The sequence below is a fragment of the Stegostoma tigrinum genome, chromosome 29 (assembly GCF_030684315.1).
Source record: "Stegostoma tigrinum isolate sSteTig4 chromosome 29, sSteTig4.hap1, whole genome shotgun sequence".
NCBI lineage: Eukaryota > Metazoa > Chordata > Chondrichthyes > Orectolobiformes > Stegostomatidae > Stegostoma > Stegostoma tigrinum.
The window spans coordinates 16,515,362-16,539,106 of NC_081382.1; the positions used below are offsets into that span (position 1 = coordinate 16,515,362).

At 39.4% G+C, this 23,745-nt stretch overlaps 1 long non-coding RNA gene across 1 annotated transcript; it reads left to right on the plus strand.

Annotated features, from left to right (window-relative positions):
- Positions 1 to 1,203: 1,203 nt before the first annotated feature.
- Positions 1,204 to 23,745, plus strand: LOC132206041 (uncharacterized). Its single transcript, XR_009442772.1, has 3 exons — positions 1,204 to 1,762; positions 1,872 to 1,938; positions 23,611 to 23,745. It is a non-coding gene; the product is annotated as an uncharacterized LOC132206041 (long non-coding RNA).

Here is a 23,745-nt window from a genome sequence, read left to right on the forward strand (position 1 = left end):
CAGCTAATTAGTGATAGGTACCAAATCTACTATTCGGTTACGTTTTTCCAGTAGTTGTTACAAATTTGTCTTTCTTTTAATGGTACTTTAGTGCTTAAATAAATTGTGCTTTGTTTAATGTTGAGTCATTGTGACCAACACATTGCATCTGGAACACAGCACTTCTTCACATCTACCTTTAATATAAGACAAGGATAGGGTCGAAGCTACCTCCTCAAAACATATTGAGGGGATATGGTCTGGTCCATAATTATATTCCATAGAGCAATACTGGACTTTTTTCTGCATTGGATTGTTAATTTCCAGTTTGATTTTCAAGAATCATGACATAAAATGTTAAGAACCAAAGTGACAACATTTAAGCATTTTACAACAGAGTGGTCATCTTCGCCTTCCAGATGATTTGACCGGCAAAAATTCTCCAAAGGTGAAAAAGTCGCAGTCTTGAGTAGTAAAGGCACTGTCACCACTGTGGACAAATTTCTATTATCTGATTTTAGGCAGGCTGTTTATGTACAAAAGGGAAACTGATAATTTAGTATCTTCATGGCTAGTGTGGTCAACCATGTAAATTTGAATGTCAGCTTTCTCACAAAACATAAATAACTTACCTGCATTTTGTCAGTGGATTGCATTTGATCAGTTAATAATCAATCTGCAAGTAATTAATGAATATTTTATTGGAGTAATAACTGTGAAAAGATTGCAATTAACATTATCTTTTTCAGTATCATAAAGCAAAGCTTGAGATCAAGAGATTGTTTAAAAATATACATCCTGGGGTTGGGTTTGATTCTAATCAGGGAAAAGGACATCTAGATTTGGTCAATCACTGTAATTATACCATGACATTCCTCACTAATGAGCAGTACTTCCTTTAATAGAAGTGATCACTTGAAAGACCAATGAATGCAGCTGCATTTAAATAGTTTTGGAAACAGGTATTTAATGAAGCAAAATTGTTCTCTGTTGTTATTGTGAGCAATGTTTTCCACCCAATGGATAGATCTAAATTTTGCTGTTGGAAGAAACTGGCTGTGAGTTTGCAAGTTTTTAAATGGTCAACATTGAACTTGATTGGCTACTGGTGGATGACCTCACAGCATGTTTCCATTTTCCATGCTTTATCTTCAAAAATTCATCTCTGAATTTGAAAAGTTACATCTTACTAATCACAGGGTGTGGAATTGAGATAACAGCGCGTATTTGCAGCTTGTTTTTTTATTGTGTGTGAAGCACATCAGACTTCTTACATCTTCTACATCTGAGAAGGTATGAGTAATTAATTCAAGTCAGAAGCACACGGACTGGGCAAATATCACTAACATTTTAAAAAATACAGGACACTTAAAAATCTGGAAAAAACAATCACCTAATGTTGATGAGCCCACATGGTGTTTCAAATATTAATCCTGAAGAATGACAACTTTGGAACTATGTATTGCACCTCTGCGGATTCTTAGCTCAGTCATCTTTAAATGGTCTGGCAATACCAAGAGCTTTCTCTGAATTGATGGAATATTTATAATTATGTTCTAAGTGCTTCAAGGAAATTGTTTCCTCTTTTGAGCTAAAACTGTTATCCACTCAGCCCCAACGGCTTCATCACCTACACTGATCAGCTGAGAGAGTTCTCACCCCATGTGCAAATGTTGAAGTAACAGCTTCCAGGTGGCAGAGATTGTGGAAAAAGGGCAACATATCAATAGATTCTCCGTAGACAAAACAAGATGACAACTTGAGCCAGCTCTGGAATAATTTGGTATGTATTAAGCAGGCCATTTAACTTTGTAGAAAAATCAGTTGCAGTCATTTCAATTGTAGTGTTAAAGCACTGCATAATTTCATCTAGCTATCTCTTATTTCCTCAGAGTAATGTGACAAAATGTCAAGTTGTCCAGCTTAGTAGAAAAAAAACAAGCAAGACATTTATTGATGGTGAGTGATTGTAAAATGTTTGCATTTAAAGAGACCTGGCAGTCTGTGACCACCTATGCAGTAATTTTACAATAGACTGTCATATTGCCACCAATCTAGCACTAATTAGCTGCCAAGATAAATTTCGAGCCTTGATAATGCAAGAATCACTTTCAATACTGGGAACTTTATTAAGAATGCCATTAGAGAGTCGAATGCTTAAGTTAAAGTGGAAAGTAAAATATTGATGTTATTTTTGACTTCAGTCAGATCCTTTAAAATCTATTTTCAGTGGAGACCCTGCAATACTTAATTAATCAGCTTTCCCTGGGGGGACAGAAACCTTGAAGAGCTCATCTATTCCATTTCTATTGGCTCTCTAAGGTATGGACTTACAACTACCAAATTAACCAATTGACTGATTACTGTAGATCTCCTGTCAAATCTGCTAAATGTGTTACAAGCACAATTCTGCCAGGGAAAGTGAAAATATGAGTATTTATAAATTAGACTTTTGCTCTTAACAGTATGTTAATGTTGCCTGCCTGTTAAAAATATAGCTTGCAAATTACACTCAATGTCACTAGTGTTACGCAGTAGATTTAATTTCAGCTTACTTTCCTTTCTGAACATTGTACTTAGTACTGTCACAACAGAGTTGGAAGCAGAAAATTACTCATCTTGCTTTCAATATTGAAAGGGATTTGTGTGAAGTAGATTTGCTTTTATTTCATACTGTTATTTCAACATGTAAATGGTGAAAGAACCTAACATTGGTCTGGGATGTATATGGTGAGTCAATATAATGTAGCCTGTGCAATACATATAATGTTTAAACATGTGTTAAATTATTTTTGTGTTAGCTAATGCATATCGTATCTATTCCTTTTCACCAACTCAACATATTTCCAAAAAGCCTTTCAGAATATTGAAGAGTTAATGACCAGAATATATTTATTTTGTTGAGAGAATCCAAATGAAAAGAATTAGAATGTTAAAGTACTTCATAGGCCATTCAGGCTTGATGTTGCAAAGCATTATTTTTCAAAAGGTAAAGAAAATCTTGGGATTTGCTTCCCCAAAGTTATTAATTCAAAAGTAAGATTGATAGACTTCTGCCATGCAAAGTATTGAGGGTTACCCAATCAAGTCAGAAAGCTGCGGTTAAGATGCAATTTGTTATGCCTCACAGTAAGTGAACAATCCTATCTTTTAAAGGATATTAATGATGTAATCATTGCACTATCACACATGACCTAATAGTATAAAATGTTAGCCTCCATCTTACTGAGTCCTCTTGCAGCATGACATACCGTATCATATCAGAAGATTTGAAGATCACCAGCTATCATGCCACAAATCAGTCATGAGCTCATTAAATGGCGGAACACACTCTAAGGCTAGAATGGTTCCTGTTCCCATGATGAACTGAAAACAAAAATGCTGGAAATCACAGGGGATCAAGCAGCATCTGTTGTGAGACAACAAGCTAACATTTTGAGTCTAGATTACTCTTCATCATAAGAGCTGATGCTGCCTGACTGTGATTTTTAGCATTTGTTGTTTTCAGTACAGATTCCAGCATTTGCAGTGGTTTCCTCCCACCTATTCCTATGATACAGTACAAAATGTCTATGCCCATCTTTCTTTACATTGCAACATTTTCCAATTGGTTATATTAGATGTTGACCAAACAAATGAAGGTGGTACAATTGCAAATATAGACAGTACGTCTATATTTTCTGAATGTGAATGTTTGTTTGGTAGAGTCATGGAGATGTACATCATAGAAGCAGACCCTTCCCACCAACCCATTCATGCCAACCAGATTTCTGCAATTAATCTTGTCCCTTTTGCCAGCATTTGGCCTTCATCACTCTAAATCCTTCTCTTTCCCGTACCCATGCAGATGCCTTTTAAAAGCTGCAAAGGTACCAGGCTCCACCACTTCCTCTGGCAGGTCATTCCATACGTGCACTATCTTTTGTGTGACAAAGTTGCCACTTCAGTCCCTTTTAAATCTTCCCCCTCTCACCTTAAACCTATGCCCTCCAGTTTTGGACTCACCTGGAAAAAAGACCTTGACTATTCACCCTATTCCTGCTTCTCATGATTTTATAAACATATTTGCCCATCTGATCAAGGTCCTGGTTGTATTCGGCGGTAAACTTGTTTGTCCACTGCAACACCAATTTTAGTGTCATCTGCAAACTTGCTAAACATACTTCCAATATTCACAACCAAATGAACTCAAAACCTACTTTAAATCCATTTGGAATTGGGTTCTTTATGTAAATAAATGTTAAATGTCTTTTACTGAGACTGGACTAGTAATTTTATATAGTAAAATGTGAGGCTGGATGAACACAGCAGGCCAAGCAGCATCTCAGGAGCACAAAAGCTGACGTTTCGGGCCTAGACCCTTCACCCTCTGATGAAGGGTCTAGGCCCGAAACGTCAGCTTTTGTGCTCCTGAGATGCTGCTTGGCCTGCTGTGTTCATCCAGCCTCACATTTTATTATCTTGGAATTCTCCAGCATCTGCAGTCCCCATTATCTCTAGTAATTTTATATGCTCATTTAACGTAAGCATGAATGTGCTCATATTTTATCATATTGAAGATTATGGTGAAATTTTTTTATCATACACTCATCAAGACATTTTGCAAAAATACCAAATTAAGGGGAAAACCAATATTTATACCGCATGAGTGAAGGTCGTTAATTGGTGAACTGAATTAGGACTTACCCTGGAGAAAACATCCAATAATGATGACCGTCTGCTAACAGAGTTTCTTTTTAAATTTAAAACTGGGAATATTGGGGCATTGCACTAATAACTGAACCGGTGAATGTCTGACGCCTGTTTTGTTGTGTTGAGACTAGCACTGTGCATGTATTAGTTCTCTCTGCCATCAAATTCTGGGTTCTGTGTATTAGTGTATATGCCTTCCAGTACATAGAAGTGTGCCACACAGTGAAACTGACTGACAATTCTAAATTCGTTGTCAGCATAATTCCTGATGAGTAAAAGATGAAAATTTTTGGCAAAATGTCTTTTTTTTTCCAGCGATTGTCAAATTCTGTACTTTCAAGTTACTATTTGAAACATATATTTTCTAAAGCCGCTCATTAAATGTTTGAGTGACAGAATTCAGTGCTGATTTTGGAGAAAGCCGCACATGATATTGAGTTGTACTGACTTCATACCTCCTGACAATTTAATTGCAGCATCAGACATAGGAGAGTTCAGCAATGGTGGTGCCATCAGAGGAAGCAGCCAATTGCATTGTATAATTCTAACAGGAAATAAAATGAATCCTTTTCTAATTATTTGAGAGACGGAAATAAGTATTTTGCTGTGTGCATGGGGTTAAGATAAGTGAATATCATAAATATTTAAATTGAAAAAACAGCTATGGAAGTTTTAGAATGGTAAGCTTGCAGCTTCGTAGTTAAATAATTAGTTTCTCAGTGTGGTTGTTCAGGAATGTTTGTGGATCTGGTGCTAGCCAGGTGGGCTGTTTCTTGTCAAAGTTTCTGCACATTTTAAAAATGCTACTCCTCTATATTGTTTGCGGTTATTTTAGTGGCAAAAGTGACAGAAGCTTCTGACATTTTCACATGCATGGTTAAATCCAGATCTTACTGTCAGTATCTCATGGCTGTCATTCCCCCCAGTTTGGAAATCTTCCAAATTGCGTGAGCTGTTGTGAACCCTAATAGATTTTCAGTTGTGTAATGTAGTAAATGGGTCCTTAGTTCCTCCAGGTAGCTGTCTTAGTCCCAACCATCTTCTGTTGCTTCATTGACCTTCCTTCCATTGGCAGATCAGAAGTGGGATGTTTGATTACACAATTTACAGCACTGTTTGACTCTTCAGACACTGAAACATCCTTCGTCTGCCTATAGAAATATCTGGGTATCTCTTGGTTTGAGCTTATAAAGGGCAAATAACATTTGTGCCAGGCAAGGACCTTCTAACACAAGAGAGAATCTGATCATTGTCTCTTGATATTCATGTCTACATCCTCCATTATCAGCGTCCTGGGGGTAACCATTGACCAGTAACTGAAATGAACTAACCTTATAAATATTGTGGCTGTCAGACCATGTGAGAGGTTGGGAACCCTGTAACGAGCAACTTGCCTTCTGAGTCCCAGAAGCTTATCCATCATCTCCAAGGCTCAAGTTACGGATATGATAGAATGTTTGTTTTACATTTACTGGATGTATGCAGCTCCAACAATACTTAGAATGGTTGATAACATCCTGACTAGCACCATATCCATAAACATTCAGTCCCTCTGCTACAAATGCTCCTTGACAGCGGTGTGCACCAGCAGCAAGATGTTTTGCAGAAATTCACCCAAAGCTCCTAAACAGTGCCTTCAAAATTCACAATTACTTCCACCTAAGAAGGACATGCAGCAGAATTATGGAAACATATTGTAAAGCTCCCCTGAAAGCCACTCAACATCCTAACTTGGGAAATATATAACTCCTTCACTGCTGCTGAGTCAAAATTCTAGAACTCCCTCCCCAATGGCATCATGTGTCTACCTACACCAAATAGACTGCTAACGTTCAAGAAGGCATCTCACTAACACCATCACCTTAAAGACAACTAGGAATTAATAATAAATGCTGGCTCAGCCAGCAATGCCCACATCCCATGGATTAATCCTTCGTAAAAAGTTTAATTGTCCAGATATTATACATTTTTAGCTAATCAAGTCCAGTTAAGTGAATTCGTCTTCACTGTAATCAGCTTAGGTTCCTGTCCTTTTTTTGACATTTATTGTTCCTAAGTTTCAGATTTCTTTGTATTCTTTATGTTCACTGCAGAGAATATTTACATCTGTGCTCACTTTCCGTTCCTTTGTCCAAGAGTAGACGTTTTTGCTCCTTTGGGTGCTCTCATTATTTGGAGTGCCAAACATTCCTTGCATCTGTCAAACAATTCATCTATTTTGCAAATTGTCTTTAGCCTTGCACTATTTCTTTCTAGGTCTGTCCATCTTCCACCTTGGCTTCAACAACTTTTTTATCATCTCCCCATCCTGTAACATAATGAAATACTCCATGATTGACTGCATGTAGTTGAATCTAAGGTCACCTCTATTTTTCCTCTCTACATATTAATCACAGTTTGCAAACAATGCAGTTTTGAATGAGTTTTTTGTTTGCTTTTGGGTAAGTGTAATTGCCGCTGGAACTCGTAGTATTAAACGTTTACAGGTTGGATTCAAAGAGAATCTTCTGACATAGAAAGGCAAAATATTTCAAGGTTTAACAATTCACTTTGTAAAAGAAAATTCTCTTTTCTCAAATTGGTGGCCTTCATCATCGGCTCCAATAAAGAAAACAGTTTTTCTAAGTCATCCTGGAATAGTTGTTAATCTCTTTATAATCCTCTTTGCTTCAGTGGAAATAATCTTATACCTCAAGTGTCTCTCAAACTTATCACTAACTTCTTGCTTCTCTTCTCTGTGCTCTTTCTAAAACTAACAAATATTATCTGTCTTTCAATGAGCACTCGTGCTTTCAAGAATTTATGTATTTGAACTGCTAGGTTTCTCTGTCCCCTGTTTGATGTCATTCCATTGGTCCTGTAACTGTTCTTAAACCCTCAAAATTTATCAACTTGCACTTTTCTGCTTAAGTTGCCTTCTTTTACTATCCTCTGTGCATTTTTATCAGGGCAATTAATTCAGTCCGATAAACATGTTTGTAGAAATCTTTCTTCCCTTGAGATTGAGGCAGAATTTAATGCTTGTCCAAGCAGTGAATTTGGTGAGGAAGGGACATTTTATTTAGTCAGCGGGTAACTGGTGAGGATCCATCTGTTTCCCCTCTGTCACTGTCAATTTAATCTGTGTTAGCCCTATGAATGGAATTCCTAGTCCATACAGAGAGCAACTGATGTCCAGTAATGTCTGCATCCTGCTGTTGTTGGTATTAACCCAGCAGCACTTTGAGATTTTTGTACTTTATTTCATAAGATGTGAGCATTATTGGTCCAACCAGCATGTGCTACCCTTCTCTAATTGCCCTTGAAGTTGGTTGCTGAGAAATTTCAAGGGCTAATATGAACCAGTAATCAACATTTGACTAGTCTTTAATTCCAGATTTGTTAGTTGGATTTAGATTCTCCAAGCAACTGCGGTGGGATTTGAATGTAGTGTCTCCCAGGGATATTGCCACCATCACCTCTCATCCAGGGAGCATGACGAGCGAACTTGTGCAGAGTTGCCAGTGAGGGATTGGTGTGCCTTGTTCTCAATACCGTGATTGAGAGAGCCAGTAGCAGGAGGAAGAGAGAGCCTGCTGAGAACCCCACTCCCTGTACTTTCTGCCAATCCCTGCCCTGTGAGCCCTCCCCCTGCCATCACTCACCCGCGATCCAACAACGATACAGACCCTTGGGCCAGTGTAGTACTGACACTAGCCACAGGCTCCCAGTGGTGCCGGCAGCTCTCAGCAGGTGGGATGTCTCCTCCTTCATCCTGAGAATGGCCTGAGTCTGAGTCACATTTAATTCAATGAAACTTTCTTAAAAGAGATATTGCAGGGCTCTGAAATGTTTTCACAGGGTGGGCAAGACACCCAGCATCTCCTCTGTATCATCCAGCTCTGAAAGTTACCAAATGCTCTTTACTTTGGTCATCAATGAGGAACAGACGCTTTGAATCTGATGAGCATTCTTCGGGCATTTACTGGCGCTTAGCTGCTGTACTATGTATTGTCTGTTACATTACATTTTTTTAAAAAAGTAACCCAGAGCATTGGTTTCTATTAAGGTTTAGGCTTCCAACATACATCATACTACCATTGATTCTGTTCTTACATGAAAAGACATGTTGGGCCCAGAAAATTTTCTATTGGAGTGAAATATTGAAGCTTTTCAATTATTTTTAAAATAATACCAGATCTATCCATCCTTGGTCTGGAATGAACTACTTCACACTAGCCCACAACTACTTCTTCCATAGTTTTGTTGGCTTTCTTAATGTGTCCATGTCACTTTCCCACATCTCTATGTATGTATTTTTACAGTATATCTGTCTACAGTATGAATGTTAAATATTGGTTAGATTTTACCTTGTGTTTCACTTTCAGGGATATCTTCAATAATGTGTTTCTCCAGAATTGTATTCTATATTCAAAATTGCAGAGTGGCATCACTGCTAAATTAATTTTGGAAACCAAGGAAAAAGAATTGAGTGAGATTTACTTTAATACATGTGCAGTCTAGGTGGATTAGTGATGGGAAATGCAGGGTTATTGGAAAAGGGTAGGGGGTTGGGTCTGGGTGAGATGATCTCTGGATGTACGGTGTGAACTCGATGGGCCAAATGGCCTGCTTCCATACTGTCAAAATTCTATGATTCTAACTTAATCCATAGACCAAGAGATTTCTTCATTCTTTACTTGGTATTAATCGTCACGACTGCAAGCTAAACATTGACTTGCTTTGCATATAAATCGACTTGCATTCCACCTAAATGTTTGTATGTAAGTGGTCATATTTATGAATGCACGTCCATTCTAAGCCCAGCTATTCCATTCCAACATGATTACTATTATATGCATGGACTAGCTACTTAACTGACAAGGATTGTTTGAAGAGAAATATGAATTTAGCACCTAAATCTTGTATGTTCATTTGACAAAATAGATATTCAGGCTAAAGATGAATTGTTCAAGAGAAATTGGACACTGTCTCAGAGAGAAAAGTCTGGTCTGGCTAAATCAGATATCAAAATGTAAATGTGAGGTTTCTGTCCGTACGGGAATACAAGAAGCATGTTCTCTTTGGAATTTACATTTGTCTTTATCAATCATTTTTACATGGGAACCAGATTTGGAAAATGTATATTTCTTATTGTTGAATAGACTTGACGGAGTTCAAACTTTGCTGTTTGTGGATTGCTTGTTCATTTGCATTCAGCGTGTAACAGCTGGTTCTGTTTAATCCAAGGTATTTTGATCTGATTCACCCATGTTGAGTAAATCAAAGCAGGTTCAAATTCATCTGATTCCAATCAGAAGTGACAAGAACATTATCTTCTGATGTACAATAGTATTGTATGATGTAGCTCACGAATACTGAGGGAACTAGGCCATTTTTCTTTGCGGGGGTATCATCTCACCATACTGACGTCCAGAAAAATGAAGTGAGATGCATGAGGCAGAGTAGACCAGTAATCCAGACCAGATTGTTCCATAATCCAGTCCCTGTCTCAGAATTAGATCTACTGTACTTGTGAATGAAAACATTATGCCAATAATATTCCTTTTTATAGCCTTCAACAGTATTCACAGTTTAACAGTTGGACTTCACACAATTTGACAGCTACATTTTTGCCTAGGTGTTAGGATTCTGACTATTCCTCAATGGTGAAGCAGCATGTCTCAAGATAAGATCCAGTTGTTTTTGTAAACAGCTTTGCACTTTAGCTTCCACTACTTTCTATGGGAGAGCATTCATATATCGATTAGGCTTTGTATTAATCAGATCTAAATTTAGCCTATTGCTACTTTGAACATGTATCCTTTCCCTACTTGTTTGATTAATATTTCCTTACCATCTACTAAATTGTATACGTTAATATCTTGGACATGATCACCAATGTTATCGAGTGACTTTTGACAAAATCACAAAATTATGTTAAATTGTCATTAAGAACGTGACTTTTTTTAATATTGCAAGAAAATTGAGATCCAGGAGACTTTATAAATGAATAGACCACAAGATCCCACAGGTTTGAACAATTCGCAATATTTTAAGAGTTGTAAACATAATACAAAACACAATACGTGCACAGTTTATTTCTAATACCCAGAATTAACAAGTAGTAATCATGGTTAATATACTGTGATCAAACACCCTGTGGTACACAACAAATAGCAAATGCTCTCACAGGTTTCACTGCTAACCATTGGATTGTACCAGCCTGCACCTTGGGACTGCTGGTTTGAGCTCTTACCCCTCACTCACTTTGAGCCTCCCTTGTTGCTGTCAGCATTTCTGACTTGCCTTGCCTTGCCCGTCTGTGCTATGCCTCTTCAGCCAGAGCTACCGGGCTCATGTTCCTTCACCCTTGCCTTGTCAGTGAGCAAGTTGCAAAGCCGGCAAGATTGTCATCATTGTCAGTAGTTATCAGTGAACTCAAGGGAAACATCCTTCAGTCAAGGCACAGTCCTGGTGCAGTAAGTCAGGGGTCGCCTCTGGTACCAGCCCAGAGGCTTGGACAGAGCCTGCTAACCCCTCAGGTCCTTTCCTCGTAAAAGGAGACAGTAGCACCTTCAAACTGACTGACTGTGTGCCTACCTAGATGCATGATGGCCCTTTTTAAAGATGACCCTGTGACATGGATGCCAGTCTACTCGGGAATATCCGGCAGTGACAAGTTCTTCTGGCTACAGCAGGTGGTAGAACCTGGATAACATCAGACGAGATGTGTGCCATAGTTGTGGGGTAGGTAGTTAAAGAAGCAAATTTGCTAAGACAGCACAAGAAAACTCTTTGAGAAATTCTAGGAAACCCTCCATGACACTTGAAGAAACTGACAGTTTGCCAATACATGACATATTCAGCCCAAATAGCCACACATTAAGGTCTTACTTGTGATATTTGTCATAATGGAATATAATCCCTCAAATACAATTTACATATCCAAATCTTTGATATATATGCTATAAATGAGAATACAGGAAGCATAGTTAATAAGGTTGTGGTTGATACCAAAACTGCTAGTATAGTGGACAGTTAACAAGGCTATCTAAGAATACAAGAAGACCTTGATCTGTGGGCTGAGGAGTGGCAGTTGAAGTTTATTGTAGATAAATGTGCAGTCTTACATTTTGGTAAGACGGGCCAGGGAGGGACTTACACAATTAATGGTTGGGCCCTGGGGGATGTTGTCGAACTGAGAGACCTAGATGTGCAGGTACATATTTCCTTGAAAGTATCGCCATAGATGGACAGTGTGGTGAAGAACACAGTGGCATGCTTGCCTTCATTGGTGAGAGCATTGAGAGCAGGAGATGAGACATCATATTACAGCTGTACAAGACTTTGCCACACTTGGAATACTGTGCACAATTTCTGGTCACCCTGCTACAGGATGCAAAAAAAATTTCCAAGGACGTTAACAAGACTGGAGGGTATGTGTGATAGGGAGAGGCCGAGGCTATTTTCCCTGGCATGGAGGGTTTTTTTAGAATTAGAACCCCTACAGTGTGGAAAAGGCCCTTTGGCCCAACAAGTCCACACCCACACTTGGTGCATCCCACCCAGACCATCCCCCTAAATGCTATGGGCAACTTATCCACCTAACCTGCACATCTTTGGACTGTGGGAGGAAACTAGAGCAGCCAGAGGAAACCCATGCAGACACAAGGAGAATGTCTGTTTGGAGTTTGCACAGTCACCCGAGGATGGAATTGAACCTGGGTCCCTAGTGCTGAGAGGCAGCAGTGCTAACCACTAAGCCACTGTGTCACCCATGAGGTTGAGGGGTAACTTAGAGGTTCACAAAATTATGAGGGGCATAGATAAAGTGAATAGTCAAGGTCTTTCCCTCAGGGGAGTCCAAAACTAGACAGCATAAGTTTAAGGTGAGAGGAGAAAGATTTAAAAGGGACCTGAGGGGTAACTTTTTTCACACATTGACTCGTGCATATATGGAAAGAATTGTCAGAGGAAGTTGTAGAGGTGAGTATAATTATAACATGTAAAAGACATTTGAACAGGTAAATGGATAGGGAAGATTTTAGAGGGATATGGGTTAGATGCAGGCAAATAGAACTAGTTTATTTTGGGAAACCTGATCAGTATGAATGAGTTGGGCCAAAGGGGTTGTTCCAATGCTGTATGACTCTCTGTAACCAGATCTGAAGGATAAGAATTCTGCCTAAATATACAGAACAGTAATTATGTCTGAATCTGGCTGTTGAGAGTATTGTAATAAGTGACTCAGATTACTGAATTTATTGATTTTAAAATTTGGGATCTATCTTCAACTTGGGGCTTAACCCTGCACTAAGTTGCTATTTATCAGCTGAGCAACTGGGAAATCCACTTGGGGTTTATTAAACACATGCACCGTATTTCATTTATTGATATTGCATAAGGAGATTTTTACAGGCAGGTGGGTAGATTTTTTGATTTTCAGACAGTCAATATTCCAGTGTAGATGGGAGTTACTCTTGGGACCCTGTGGAATCCCCATTGTAGCTCATTCCAAAAGAATTGGCCAGGAAATTGAATTTTCTTCTAAGCGATTCTCCACTGCCTGGAACCCTTCAAAAGTTTCCATAAAAATTGAAGACTCCAATAGCTCAGTGAAAATCCAAGTAAATATTACGCAGGAACAGTTTGATTATTACATACGTTATGCATGTAATTGTCAGACAATTTCCCTGATTAACCCATAAACTGACTTCATGCATGCCTCCCTAGTGCATGCGCACACATGTAATACCACACCCAGGCCACTTATACACCTGGGAAATGATAATCCCCATCCTCCTCCATCCCAGATATAGTATCCTCCCTCCTCATACCCCCTGCTGAATTTAATCTCTCCAATTCAGCCCAACCTACCCTAAACACTTAACTGTCCCCCCACCCCTTTTTCCATGTTGCACACTGACACCCTATCCTCTCAGCCCCTTAAGATCACAGTTCACTTTTATACAGTTTCATAACAGCAGTCTAAGTGGCTGTCAGGACTTTTACATTTCAGAATATAGCAGCTGATTGCTGTGAAAACGGGGTGTCTTCTTCTGACAGCTCTGTCAGATTGGAAGTACACGATCCTGAGGAAGACCTGAGTGCAATCTCTTCTTGGAAATCAGGGCTCCCTTTTTTTCATTAGGAAAGGAAGAGTTGGAGTAGCAATTTGTGTGAGAGGCCACCTCACACAATGTGGTCCTAAGTGTTTTGTTATCTTTCAGTGATTGTGTACTTTGCCTGAACAAATGACACAATTCACTCAAAGACTCATGATCTAAACAATCAAACCAGATGGTAACTTGCGCTGTCCAAGACTGGTCCAAGTATAAGTAATGCCTTTGGAATAACATACAAAAATGTCCTGCATAAATTAAGGAAAAATGCGTTTCAATTTTTAAATGCATCAGTAGATCAACATCTGAAGTGTGGAAGAATGTACTAGCATTTCAGGTAAGCCATGATTCAGGACTGAAAAATAAGCATTCTGTTTGTGTATTGTAGTGTATTGAAAATTGCATTAAGTATTTTGTCATCTTGAGACAATTATACTCATGTCCCAGTAGCGGTGCCCTGTTAGGAAGAGATAATAAAGGTATTGATTCTAAGTGTCTTTGGATTGAATTATAGCTGCTTCTGTCCCAAGAACTTTGCAATTGTGGACTGTGAGTAAAAGTGAATTTATTTAGAAGTACTCTTTAAATGGAAAGCCATTTGATTTTGCCCTTGTGTTACTAATGCTGTTTTAACAGAACAAAACATGCCTTTGAAAAGATAATAAATCCACTCCCCCTCCCATTCTCTACACATCTGCCAATGTGGTATACTGCATCCATTGTACCCGGTGCGGCTTCCTCTACATTGGGAAAACCAAGCGGAGGCTTGGAGACCACTTTGCAGAACACCTCCGCTCAGTTCGCAACAAACAACTGCACCTCCCAGTCGCAAACCATTTCCACTCCCCCTCCCATTCTCGAGTGTTCATCCAGCCTCACATTTTATTATCTTGGAATTCTCCAGCATCTGCAGTTCCCATTATCTCATGCCTTTGAAAACTTCTGATTAATCAGATTGTTCCAGTCAATTTGAGTATTGCTAACCATGCTTAATGTTTTCTTTGTTATCATTTCTTCTATTTCTTCTACTAACTTGCCATCTTTTTAGGTTGTCAGCTGCCTTCCCTCTGTCAAAAAAAAATACAATGCAGCAAACTTTAAATTCAGAAAGCATGAGCCAAAGCCAGTAAAATTTGGATGTATGGAAGAGGTCAGTGAGTATCTGTAGAAAAATGATTGACTAAAATGTAAAGCAAAGTGTTCTTTCAGAATTGAAGAATAAAATTAAATAATAAATATTTAAATGAAATTAGAAAGTGTTGGGCAATAAGCAATGAAACTTTCAAGCTAAAAAAAATTGATGCGATGAGAAATCTGCGATAGATTGCATTTTGTTTTATTCAGTTTCACCTGAAAGCATTCAGAAATAGTTATTGATGTGCTTTTCAAAGCTAAGTACAGTCATTCATAAATGTTGGAGGGGAAGGTTAAAGAATTGTTAATGTGGCATGTTGTCACTAATGGTTCATAGAGGTTTTTCTCCCTATTGAACTGTTTAAATCCTCAGGGATATCTTGATAATCACAACCCAATGGACGTCTGATATTCTGTAAAGCTTCAGGTGAGGATTGGAACAATCTTCCACTCAAGCTTTGAGAAAAGCCAGCAAAAGACGTTGAAATGAAGGAAGGAGTCATGATTGATTTCAGGGCTGCAAAGAAGAGTAGAGTAAAGGTTAATTTTATTCCATAGATGGAAGTTTTAATTAATTTGTATTGCATCATTGAATCCCAAAGTGTGGAAGTAGGCCATTCGGCCCATCAACTCCATACCAACCATCCGAAGAGCATCCATCCAGATCTACCTCCCACTCTATCCTTGTAAGCTTGCATTTCTTATGGCTAACCGACCTAGTCTGCACATCCCTGGCCACTGTGGGGCAGCGTAGCATGGCCAATCTGCCTAGCCTGCATGTCTTTGAACTGTGGGGAAAAACTAGTGCACGCAGAGAAAAGTCATGCAGACACAAGGAGCGTGTGCAATCTCCACACAGACAGTCACCCGAGGATGGAATCAAACCCAGGTCCCGAGCATTCTCGGGCAGTTTTGCTAACCACAGTGCCACCGTGACACATTTTATGAGGGTAAGAGGTAACTGTCTCAATTAATGGCCCTGACCATCGTGGTGACATTATCTGTTCATTCAATGAAATAAAAGCCTTTTTTTTTTAATTGTTTGAGTCCAATGAGAATGCCCCTGTCTTTTTATGATTCTGCAGCTGGGTGCTCTTTCCTCTCCTTCCAGCTACCCCCACCCCATCTTGAATAGAATGCAATAAAAGTTGGTTGGAGAAAAGCAATTCCAGAATTCCCTTAGGGGTTCAGACTATTCTGCTGTAACCACAAACTACATTCAAGTAACTTAGGGAGCTAACAAAAATATTTCTGTACTCCTTTTAGCTTTCTACTTCAGAGCAGCTGTGGATCATTTTGAATACCTCTGAAGAGGGCACTTCCTCCTGCGTACCATCCATGGTTTGTGGGCAGCTGGAGAACTGCAGAAAGCAAAATGGCTTCAGGGCCCTGGTAAAATAATTTGAACCTGATTTGAGAAGACTCTTGGCCTGTTTCATGTGGGCCTGTTAGTATTTTAAATCAAGATATTCTCAAAATTTGGAACACGTGGGGCTCCAGCTGGATTTAAAACAAAAGGCAGTTGCATCTTTTAAAATGGCTACACTAAGAGGAAAGTGAGCATTGGGTTAAAACTATTGCTTGGGTGGTTGTTGTTGAACTTTACATAAACCTCTCACGAAACAAGAATGTTTTCCTCATAGACATGGTTAATTGGACCTCTCCTGATGTCGCAGGATTAAGAACTAAGATGAGCATATTTTAGGGATGACACTTGATAATTTCTCACATTTTACGTCAAGTTATGTATTCCCTTCCCACTCCTGGCTCAAAGAAGTTCTATGAGTCTATAATCCTATTAAATACTTCTTTCCTGACCATGAGTGGGAAATGTACTTTACCCTGTGTGGGCTGAACTTCGTCCAAAAATGAGATGAGCATTTCGGTGTTATGTCATCTGGATCAGCAAACAGCCAAGTAGATAGTCAGCATGAATCAGTGGAGCCATCTCGGTAACTCTCTCTCTTAATATATTGCTGAATAAAGTAATCAGGTGGCGCAAATGCGCACATGTAGTTACGCATTTTTCTTTCGAGATTTACTGTAAGTTAGGTTCTGCTTATTGTACTGGTGTGTGACAATTCGCTGAAGGAGTCCAATCTGGCAATGTGTACACTATTGATATAGATAGTGATGACAGAAACTTCAACACTCTTTCATCACTTCACTGAAGAGGAATCTCTCCCTTGCTTTTGGAAGGATTTATAGTTTGATGCTCAAACTCCCTGGCCACAATGATCTGTCATGCTTGTCTAACAGGCCTTGAAGTGGGTCTCTAACACACAGTTCTTGGTTCAAAGGCAGGGATGTTATCAACTACGTATCAGAGTTCCAGTTAGCATTGTAATCCTTTATAATCTTAAGATCTCTGCTCGGTCATTTCTTAAAGATTCATAGACGTCATTGAAAGGAGCAATATATTTATGGCTTCTTTTCGCAATTTGAACATTTTTCATCTTTCACTCGCCATTGTTGTAAGGTGGAAAGGTGGCTAAATGTACCTTGACTCATCCAAAGATGAGCAAGTGAGGTGGATTGGCTATGCTAAATTACCCATACTGTACAGGGATGTCTAGGTTAGGTGTTTTAGCCATGGGAAATGCAGGGATAGGGGATGGATCTGGGTGGATGCTCTTTAGTTATGGGGTGCAGACTCATTGGGCCAAATGGCCTGTTTTCACACTGTAGAGATTCTATGGCACAAGGACAAGTATAATCTTCACCCAGTTTGTAGTGATCTTCTTTTTAACTCGGGCATGTAATACAAAGAGATGGACAAATGTCAGGGGAAGGTCCAACACAACTTTATTGAACATTCTATCAAGGAAAAAAGATGTACTTATCAAACTTAACAATTGTACTTTAATGAAAATCTATCAAAATGTATCAATCAAATAAAAATTGAAAGAACTGTGAATGCTGTCAGTCTGCAACAGAAACAGAAGTTGCTAGAAAAACTCAGCAGGTCTGGCAGCATCTATGAAGAAAAATCAGAGTTAATGTTTCAGGTCCAGTTCTGAGGAAGAGTCACTGGATCCAAAACGTTAACTCTGATTTTTTTCTTCACAGATGTTGCCAGACCTGCCGAGCTGTTCCAGCTACTTTTGGTTTTTGTTCTTTAAATCTCTTCACAGGATTCTCCAGTAAACACTCTCAACTCTACACCAGCTATCTACTTATGGCACTGGCTTTTGAGGAGTAGCTACAACCCATCCATTACTGTATTTGAACTGTTTGTTTGAAAAACTCTGGTAATACCCATTCAATAAGGATATGACAGGTTGTCCTTCTGTCTTTGAAGGTTGGACGATGGCTCAGTACCTGCAGTTGCTGACTGGGGCTTCCCCCTCCTGTCTAGACCAGTTCTGGTCTTGGGGTCATCTCAATGAGCTGGTGTCTCTGGGTCTGGTCAGCCTGATAATTCTCACTGAGATACAAGCTCCTGGAGATACTGTGCAGCTCAGCTGCCAGTCAAGTGTGCTCTCTGGAGATGCTGTTGGAGAATGTGCTAAAGCAGAGAGAGCTGGGGTTCCAGGTTATATCTTTTGTCTGTTTCTTTGCACCCTTCTCAAAGATTCTGTGACCTGTGTCCAATACCAGAATCGGGCAGGGTAAAGAAGATCCAATGAAGTGACTACTTTCCATGTTTGGAGGTCACAGAATATGGTTTTGACCCTGCAACTATCAAGTGCTGCCTTGTCACTCTCTGCCTCTGGCTTCTAACAGAACTGGGAGCTACCAAGTCTGCGTAACATTCTTCTACCAAAGCAGTTTCAGGGGATCTGTAAAATAATGTGGCTTTAGCACCTGGACAGGCAGTTCCAGGTCTAGTTTCAAAGGGAAGGTGATTGTCCTGGGCTTGGTTGCATGAAAGCCATCTATTCCAACCCTTTGCAAATTGCAGAGTCCGGCAATGTTTAAACTCGAGTTCCGCACTTGAAGTTTTTAATCCATGTTGGTGAAAAGGTATCAATATTCTGTAACAATCCTGGAGGTCATGGGTCACCTGACCACAACATGAACTGCAATTCTAAAATTCTACTTTTGTATCCTTCCTCTCTCTCTACAAATCTTGTTCAATTATTATAACTGTGCTCAGGAATTATATTGGTCCTGGTCTAACAATACCTAAATTTTAAAATTCTCATGTTCAATTTCTCCAGGATTTCTTCTCTTCACCCTCGACCTGTGAAATCTCTTCCAAATCTTTTGAGAGTATGTAATTCTGTATAATGCTAACTCCTAGAAGTGAAGAGCAGAAGTGCTTTTGCAAACAGAGTTCTGAAGGACATTTTCATGACTTGAGTTTAAAGATCTATAGACTGCTGAGCCAATTTATTCAATCTGTCTTTGTATATTCCATTGAATTATTACATTAATATTTTATAACCAACATGAATTTGTTAATTTATGCATAGCTTCTGATGATTCTATGTTGTAGCTTTTTATGGATTGAAGAATATTAGCAGTCAGCTCAGATAGGATTTAGTGTTTACTTTGTTTGCTGGTATAGTTAAAAAATTAAATCTGTTTTTAAACCAGACAGTCTTGTGACTTCTTCATTCTTTTTGTAATGAAGTTGGATTTTAGATTTTTGGAGAAACGTTGTCAGTCCCCACCAAGATCATAGCATCATTCTGTTTCATAAATAATACTAAGCAATATCTGCCCATTCATGAAACCCACAAGTTTTGAGCTTTCGGATGCCAAATTTTAATCGAGTTAAAATTGGGTTTAATACCTGTAGTCTGCAATACTAAAAATAAATTTTAAACAAATGATGACCAAGATTTAGTGCAAGTGATGAGGATCTTTACCCCACCTCACTCTTTAGAGAACTAACAGCAATCTTTGTCATTTTTACCGGAAAGCTGAGTGCAATTCAACTGGTCAGGCTTTTCACCTAATTAAGGCCCTACTAGGGCAAAATTCCCCATCCTTTGGAAAGGCAGAAGCTGTCTCCTTTGATCAAGGTCCTTTCACTAAATGGCAAACACCAAGATGGTTTACTAAGTGGCCTTTGGGAAGGACAGGAATTCTTAATACACCATTAAGTTTCCATGGACTCATATTAATTGGTTCATTGATCCTAATTGACGTGCCACCTGAAATAACTCCAAAGGCCAATATCCCATCACCAAGTCACCATTTATTTACACATGGAAAATCTTTGCCACTGATCCAGATTCCTCAGAGCGAACAAAATGTCTCACATTCCTGTTCTTATCTGTCAAATAGGACTCACTGATTGAACTAGATTAGAGGCCCCAATCAAGGAACTTATCCTCCTGAGGTCCATCTGGCTATCCTTGTTTCAATCATTACATTCCCCCCGCCCCCACCACCCCCAACTCCTGAGTCAGAGGGCACAGGTCAGTCCTTTTCCTTGTAATGCCTTCAGAACTGTTTCAGCACTGGATCGGGCTCTTCCAACTCTGCTTTGCAAACAGTGGCATGTAATGCACAGGAGCTAGCCTCGAGCATCCAACACATCTCAGGAGAAATTCACTTCTCCTGGCAGCAAAGGCATTGCTGCAGCGAGATTTGCCATGTCCACCTGAGATTCAGAGGTATCTTCAACACTTGAGAGTGAGAACATATGAGTTCTGACAGCCTTCCCGACTGTTCTGAGGAGCAAGGCACATTTTGTTTCCATATTGTTTGCGACTTTCATATGGTCCACGTGCTTGTTTGCTTCATCGCTCTGGCTTGAAATTTATGCATCACTGATCTTGACTTTGCATCGACCATGCCTCCTTCCCATGTAGGGCCCATTCTCAAACTGGACTGGTTTGATGATTCCTTCGTTTTACAGCCTCCTGATTTCTGCTCCTACATCTGCCCATAAGACAAATGGTTCTGAGTGGGACTTTGAGTTTCATGGGATTGCTTCCTGATCAATGTGCAAGGCGGCTTTTCTCATTTGATAGCCCCTACGCCTTCCTGAAAGACTTCCGGGTATTTAATTAGGACTTCACACAGGCAGCCATTTACAATCAAAAGATGTTGAGCCAATTTAGGTAAATCTTTCTCAACCAATTTGTCCCCACCAAGCTTCAGCCTGAGCCTTTTACTATAATCAGTGGTGACTGAACCACTTGCTTCTCACAAGAGACTGGAATCAAAATTGTGCCCTATAAAGGTTCCCCGGTGCAGGTTCTCAGTTGAGCCAAGGTCTTATGCAAACTTAAGATTTGGAGTCCAGTGCAAAGTTTGTTAAAGATTGGTTCTGCAATCGCTGAAACATTCGTATCAGTATCGACCTACATTTGAACTAAATGGCCATTTAAGCCATTTATTTTGATTTGGTTCTGATTTTAATATTACTAATCAACTTATCTGTTCCCAGCCAGCTATAGGTGGACTTTCCAGAGTGTGCACACTCCTGGATACCAACCTAGGAGTTCTTTTACAGAGTTTAGGCCGAGTACGACTCCTTTGCTGTCTCGGGTCCATGTACTGGCAATAACTACAATGGCCTGCTGGCCCAGATTTTGAAGAACATTTTAACCATTTGGCCAAGGCTCGGCTTTGTGTTGTGATTTTGCTGAAAGCTGACCTCAAGTCCTTCTGTTGCTTTCACTCAAATGGCGTCCCTCAAGCTCAGTTGGTCTGGCAAGAGCATCCACTTCCATTGGAATGCCCTGCAACTCTCATGCTCCCCACTTGCCACATTTTCCAATGATAATGCCAGTTGTGCTGCCTGCTTGAAATCCAGTTGGGCTTCAGCTAGTAGATGCTTTTGCATGGTCACATCATTAATCCCACGGATCAATCGGACTTTCAGCATCTTGTTAAGGTTTAAACCAAAGTCACATGCCTCTGTCAGTCATCTGAACCTAGTCAAAACCCATCAGTTTCTCCGATTTAGGAGGCAGCTTGGGATCATAATATTCCTTAAGTAAATCTGCCAACTCTTGAAAGGTTTTAGTATCTGGCGCCTTAAGTTAGGTTCTTAACTGAGAAAGCTGCAGGTCCTCAAGCTGTCAGGAGCATTACTTATTGCTTTTCATCTGCCCCAATGTCATTTGCCTGGAAAAATCAAGTTTCCCAAATAATGGCATGATGCTAGAAATGCTTATCACTGCTCAACGACAACTGTTTCTTCAGGAACATACATTACTCTCATCACCACTGAAATAATTCCACAGACCCTGGCATCCCATCATATGTTAACTGAAACATGGACAGTCCTTGACATTGATCCAGTTCCCTCAGAGCCAGCTTTCAGAATGAAGATGATGTCTGACTCTCCTGTCGCTATCTGTCAGCCAGGGCTCCCTGATTGGGCTGTTAATCTGGTACAATCAGGGAACTCATGCCCTATAACATCAACTTGCCTGACCTCTTTACAATCACTACACCACCAATGATCAGGATTCCCAAGGTGACTGCTTCTCATCACCCAATTAAATAAAAGCAAAATGCTGCAGAGGTTAGAAATTTGAAATAAAAACCAGAAAGTGATAAAGAATCTCAGCAGGTCTGGAAGCATCTGTGGTGAAAGAGAAGCAGTGTTCTGAAGAATAATCATATTAGATTCAAAGTTAACTCAGTTTCTCCTGCTGCCAGGAATCTGTTTCAGGTACATCAGGCATCTTCATGTTCACTTCAGTATTAAATTCTGCTCAGTGATTTTGTGTAACTCCAAAGACCAAAAAGTCAGTTTAATTCAATGAAATTTGATCGAAGTGCCTGAATATTAAAAAGAACTGTTTATTCTGTTCCTACCAGTGGTAATGTAATCCAGATGTAATTGGCTTAACCTGCAGCTAGGGTAAGCTAACAACTGCTTATAAATGTACATACTCTTAAATAAAATAATTTATTTTAAAGTTACTTTTTAATTCTCCAACAGGCTGGAATGAAATTACAATTCTAACAAAAGATTAATGCACTGTAATGATTTCATCACACTCTTCAGGCAGTAGTCAGTCTCGAACATGATGCAATTTATACAAAAACTAAGCAATATAACAGCTAACAGTTCTTTTTGTAATGATTTGAAATTGATAAATAATAACTTCATTTTGCACAATCTCATCTCTAGTGATTTATGTGGCCAGAAATATTCCTATTTTCCATTTAATCTGTGGTGAATTCTGAGGCTCTTCCAAATACTTTTCCCACCGAGTAAAAGGTGTTTTTTATTAGCAGTTCAGAAGCTTTTATGGTGTCTGACATTCTTCCTTTTAAGTAACAGAATGTTCCATCTCTGCAGTTGAGATTCGGTGCCTGCAAGACAATAGCCACTGGTTATTGTGAAAGTTCAGTGTTTAAAACTCCTGCAATTATTGGTTTAAATCTGCAGGGAAAACTGTGCTGGCATATAGAAAATGGCTGGAAAGAAAGTGTTTGGATGTATTATTTTGAAACGAGACAGGTCCAGACATGGGATGTCATCTTCGCATGACTGTAGGCTGGTCTAGCAATTCAGGGAAAACCACATTGTTTCTTATTTGAAAACAAGGCGCTCTATATATAATGAGCTTTTGTATTATTTAATGCTTCAAAAGAAGATTGTGGGTTGCAGGTTTACCTAAAAGCTGCACTTTACGGTGACTCAGTGTGAAGTGAGGAAATGGGATTGCAAATCATTCCCAGGACAGTAAGAAACTACAGAAAGTAATGTGCACAGCCCAGATCATCACAGGAGCTAACCTCCCATCCATAACTCCATTTATACATCTCGTTTCTGCAGAAAGGCTACCAACATCATCAATGACCAATCCCACCCTGGTAATGCTCTTCTACAACCTCTTCCATCAAGCAGAAGATACAGAAGCTTAAACATGTGCACCAGTAGGTTCAAAAACAGCTTCATCTCCAGCCATTA